The sequence below is a fragment of the Copadichromis virginalis genome, linkage group LG22, assembly GCF_057382275.1.
Source record: "Copadichromis virginalis isolate Kocher_CV1m ecotype Utaka linkage group LG22, C_Virginalis_male_GT1.1, whole genome shotgun sequence".
NCBI classification, from domain to species: Eukaryota; Metazoa; Chordata; class Actinopteri; order Cichliformes; family Cichlidae; genus Copadichromis; species Copadichromis virginalis.
Window position 1 is genome coordinate 1,950,603 of NC_140638.1, and position 5,644 is coordinate 1,956,246.

At 41.9% G+C, this 5,644-nt stretch overlaps 1 protein-coding gene across 2 annotated transcripts in view; it reads left to right on the top strand.

Annotated features, from left to right (window-relative positions):
- LOC146682356 (class I histocompatibility antigen, F10 alpha chain-like) overlaps positions 1-4,024 on the top strand; it is a 28,887-nt gene extending 24,863 nt beyond the window's left edge. Inside the window, exon 13 of one of the 2 annotated variants that reach the window (XR_014917413.1) lies at positions 3,814-4,024. The gene's annotated coding sequence lies outside the window, so the exon portion shown is untranslated. Of the gene's footprint in view, positions 1-158; positions 839-3,813 lie in introns of those variants that run through there. The other variant, XM_085445587.1, reaches the window with a different exon arrangement.
- Positions 4,025-5,644: the final 1,620 nt, after the last annotated feature.

The following is a 5,644-nucleotide window of genomic DNA, read 5'->3' on the forward strand; positions in this document are numbered from 1 at the left end:
CAGATCTCATCCATACAGCTGTTTGTCATGTGACTGCCTCCTCGTGCTGAGTCATGCTCACAGCAAACACACAGTCATGAATGCAGGTTTGCAAAAGTCAGAGCAGAAGAAGAGGCCAGAGCACGTGCACCTCTGTGATACTCTGTTCATCCCTGCAGCCGATGACTCCGACAGCCGAGGCCCGGGTTCAGGCAGACTGCTGCTGGAGCCCGTCCAGCCGATGTTCTGACGTCTGCAAGAACGTCCGTCAGAGCGCCGAAGGCTCCCTGAAGCCACATTTACCAAAACAAGTGTATTTACCACATGTCCCAACATGCAGACTAAGAGGAGGCTCATTTTGCTGCATTTTACAGTTTAAACTTTGAGTTTTTACTCAAACATGTCAAATCAGGTTTGTGCAGCAGTGAGAATAAAAAAGTGAATCAAACTTTCAAAGCTGCTGCAGTTTCATGTAAACTGGATTCTTTGAAAGAGCTCAGAAAGTAAAGCCTGGAAACCTCAGAGCAGCAGTTTGATTCAGAGCCGCTGGAAGGAAATGATTCATGTATGAAAGATGAGAAGATTTTCATGTAGAGAAAAATCCACTCGGTGTTTGACAACAAGCTCCGAAAAGTCAAGAAACAGGAATCTGTTTTTACACATCAGCAACACATCAGCTGCATGACTCTGTGTCATTCTGCCACAATCCTGAAGCCTCTTCATTATAATGCACGACAGCCATGTTTGTCAGACATATTTACAGCTTCTGTTTAAACGGTGTTTCAGTCGCAATGTGAAGGATCAGAAAATGAAAGTATTTTGTGTTGTTTCTTATAATAAACTCAACTTAATGTGTGAATCATGAGGTGATGAGTGTTTTTATCGATGTTGGAGCGACGAGCGTCAGGTGCTGCTGATGGATCCGTTCATTTGTCTTCAGTCTTTTTCTTCCTGCATCCAAACAACGACAGTTTTTATAATTATTTCGTTTTAAGCAGTTTTAAAGTCCTCCAGTGACCAAAGTGAGTGATTAAACCACCGTACAGCATGAAGGTAGAAGCAGCAACACTGTTCATTTCAAAATAAAACGATGACAATCACGTTTGGATTACTTCCTGTAGATAATTTAACACTGAAGAACATAATTCTGATACTTTTTGTGCAGATGAACATCTGTCCAGCTTTAATTCCTGAGAAACTCCGCCTCTTTTTATACCCAGTTGTTCAGAGACAGCCCAGTAGGTAGAGTAGTTGCCCCATGATCGGAGGGTCGGTGGTTCAACTCCACTGAAGGGCCCTGAGGTTGAGCAAGGTACCGTCCCTACACACTGCTCCCCGGGTGTTGCATTGGTGGCTGCCCTGCTTCACTGGGTGAATGGGTTAAATGCAGAGGAGTCATTTCCCTACAGGGACTAACACACACACATTGTTCAGTCGTGTGACTGACCTGCTGCCAGAGAACCTGATTATCGACAAAATGTCCTGCTGAGCAGTTTTGACAAATAGACTGGTGTCAGAGTTTTTCCATCTCAGTCGTGGGACCCGGCAGGGGTGTTCTTCATCCCCGCTCTTCTTCACGATATTTCTGGAACCACTGATCTTAGCTAATCGAGCTAACGTGGCTATCAGAGGTGTTCACGCAGGCGGCAGGGAACAAGTTATTTCTATATGCTGACAGCATCTTAGCAGTATTAACGATAACATTTAATTTCTACCGGCGCTGCTCACATGCGTTGAGTCATTTTCAAGGTTGTCAGGTTATAAGATAAATTGGTACAAATCAGAGGGCACGCCCCTATCAGCATCATGTCACTCTAGATCCATTACTCCATTCACTTTGAAGTATTTACCTTCAGGTATGAAGTCTTTAGGAATAATATTAAACCCAAACTGGAGGATATTATGCTTCCAAAGATGGAACCTCTCCTCCTAAAGATACAAACAAATCTGGATAAATGGGCTAATTTAAATCTTACGTTACGGGGTAAAATTAATGTGATTAACATGATGGCGGCCCCGCAGTTCAGTTATGTTTCCATGATGTTACCTGTAAGAATTCCTTTACACATATTTAGTCAATTTTGAGAAGCTAATTAAAGATGTTTTGTGGAATAACAAGAAGCCAAGAGTGAATTTAAAGAACATCTGGGCCTCTAAAGACATTGGAGTAATGGCCCTCCCAAATGTGAAGTTGTATAATTTAGCTTTTGTCAAGACTGGCCAAGCACTGGACAGGATCGGACGGAGCTGAGCTGGATGAAGATCGAACAGGAACTAGTGAGCCCTTTTACACCCTTGGATGTTCTCTCACAGGGTTCAGCTGTTAATGGACAAGACTTTCATGATAACCCCGTGCTCGGGTATTCTAAGGCTGTCTGGGTAGAGGTGCACAATGTGTGGAGCATCTGATTTAAGACAACCTTACACCTCGCTATGGAACAACACTGCTGTACAGAAACGGTGTGCTGGAAGGAATGGCTTGTTAAAGGCAAACACAGGATAAGCGCTCTTTACTCAGGGGGAGTGTTTATGTCATTGGCTGAAATAACCCAAAATACGGTTTGATAAGAGAAAATCATCTTTGGAAATATTTACAATAAGGGATTGTGTTACCAAAGGAAAATTTCCTCAAAGCACAAATACAGTGGTGGAGTTTTTAGAATTGTCTGCTTCAGCACACAGAGCAGCTGTTTTCTATAAACTGTTTAACAACCTAAAAAAGAGACATGTGAAAACTTGAGGATGGCAGAGAGTTCTGAGTTGTGTCATTTGAAAAGAAGATTAGTGTAGAATTTTGTCATTCTCCAATAAATATATAAGAGAGGCCAGGGCTAAAAAACAAAATGCATGTTAGCTTGAAAAGTTAACAAATTGACAACAGCTTAAGGAAAACAAGTATCAACTGTAATAAAGAAGTAATACATATAATACTAACCTTGTTTTGCACACACATGATCAGGGTAGGATCAAATAATAGGCGTCCACTATTAACACCAAAAATACGGCCGTTTTGAGTTGTGCGCATGCGCAGTAACAACAGGTAGGACAGCTTTATAGGTAGGGCGTTTTGTCAGAACACTCTGTGACCGGGTCATTAGCTCCTCAATCTTATTAGGGAGCGATCTCACATTTCCAATGATCACAGAAGGGACAGATGGTCTGTAACATCTCCTTCTCAGGTGACATCACCCCCGTCTCTTCCTCTTCAGCTCACTGGGGATGTCGGGTCTGTCTGCCAGTAGCGCAGCTGCAGCTGCAGGGAGCAGTGCTAACAGCTGATCCCAAACGTAAACAAAGGAGCACTGGTTCTCTAAACATGGGTGAAAAAAGTGGAGAAAAAACCAGAGAAAAATAAAAAGAACTAGCACGAAACGGTCGTACATGATGGCACAATCTAATCCAAGACGTAAGTTAAAGTGTAAGGACAAGAAAGACATTGTGGACAAAACAAGACACCCCCCATAATCTTTAGTGACAATATTGTAGTGAGTTAAATGGTCTGATTGTTCAAATATGTATTTTCTTTGATTGTGGTAAAATAATGTGTGCCCCAGTCTTCAAAAATGACATAGTGCAGGAAGCGTAGTTATTCCCCCGTTACACCACAAGAGGGAGTATCCCCTAAAATGAGCAGCTCTAGCGGGAGTAAAGAAGCCAGCCACTACCCATAAGGCAGTGCGCCTATAAGTGTTATGTGAGACTGCAAAAGTGTGTAACGCTGTGCTATGTCCATGTATATATTTGCAGATGCAGTAAAGGCGAACTCACAAAGCCACACTGGTTTCAATTCATTTTAATTCAAGTGTGCAACAAAAGGTTAAGAGACGTAAAGAGTGTGGAGCAGGGAAATTATTTTACTGCTATTGTTAAATAATCATCATCATTACCATTGCATTAATAATATAATCTGCAGCATTGATATTGTATTCAGAGGTTTAAACAGTGTGTGTCTTTCAGAAAGACTAAGTTGCAGGCAGGAGTTGACAGGAAGTTGCAGAGAGTTTGCAGGAGTGAAAGCAGAGTCTAAGTTATTCTGAGGAGCAGGTTAGACGAGGCTATATGAATTACTAGGTTATTCAAATTGTCTGTTATACTTTTATATTCTTTTATTAAGCTTTTAGTAGAGGTTCTTGATTAAAACATTTATTCAACATAGTACATATAGTTTCAGTTAGGTTATTACACATAAGGATGAGCCTCTGTTCTGGTAAAAGGTCAGAAGTGCAACGGGTGAGATGAGAGAGCATGTAGGGTCAACACATACACACACACACATTAGTTAGACTCATTTATAGGTGAGAGGTTAGTCATGTTTGTCTCTGGAAAGAGGAACAGCGTCTGGCAGGATGTGGGGCTCGTGTTCCAGACGAGATAGAAGACGATGTTCTTTTAAACCGTGTTAAAAGTCATTGTGGTTTTGATGTGACGTATGTATATATTCTGTCTGTGCCGTATGAAGGGGCGTCATTAATTCAAACCCTGATGCTATAAAAATCTTTATATGCTTTGATTAAGTCGAAGATCAATCCCTGTCTGCGTACAGAGTTGTCTTCCCACGCGTGTATTCATTAAAATCAATTGTTTGACCAAGATCTTCTGGACCAATGGTTGTTTGTACTCTCCTTCCTCAATTATGTGAACCTTAAAATGAGGAAAATAAGAAAGAAGCTAAGAAATGGGCCGAGCTACCGTAACAGACACAGCTAAGGTTTCAGAAAAAGCATTCTGTCATTTGTTTGTTTGATCTTACTTTAAACACATCAAAGTGCATAGTGGGATTATAATACAAGTCGATACTGTGACAAGCATTGGTACCAAACAGGCAGTCACTTTGCAGCAAAGTGAATCGTGATGCATTAGTGTGGTCTGCACTTCTTCTTTGATTGGGTGAAATGAGTTGAAAGTAATTGGATGAGGGAACCATGGGGAGTGCCCTGCATAATTTAAACAAAATGGCGTTTTAAACACCATCACAGCTGAGACAAAACACCGTAAAAAACGCCGTTTTCGTCTGTCTTTGAACGCTGCTTTCTGCTGAGTGACATAAAAAGCGGCGTTCAAAGACAGACGAAAACGGCGTTTTTTCCATCACTCAGAAGGGGCGTTGCAGGCGCCAGTCTGTCGGGGCAAACACCGTTTTTTTTCAGCATTTTAAATTATTAAACGGCGTTTTTATTACGCCATTTCTTTACCTAAAGGGTTAGAAAAGTGCCAATTTTTGGCTTAGATGGGTTGCCACATGCGAGGGGCTGTACGGCGCTGACGCATTAACAACCTAACTGCGTTGACGCGTTGCCCCCGTGCAGCCCTCGCATGGTGCGAGCTGCGTTAACTCGCTAAGATTTGAAGTGTTAATGCGGTATGAGTGTATGAGTATTTGTTCATGAAACATCCTTAAAAATGAGGGCGAGACACACTGCAACAACCCACAGCAGCGTTTGTGGCAGGTCTTACTGAGTTTTCTTTTTTATATATATGTAGAGTCTCACCTGCGTCTTTCTTCGGTTAGTTTTCAGTTCCACGCTCACCTGTGAATATTGAACATTTCTCTATTAAAGCGCAGTAAAGGTAAAGTCTATTTTTTGTCAGTTAAACGAAAAAACGGAGACAGGTGGGCCTGAATGCGTCTGAAGTTTACGCGCGGCCCCTGAATGCATCACTCAAC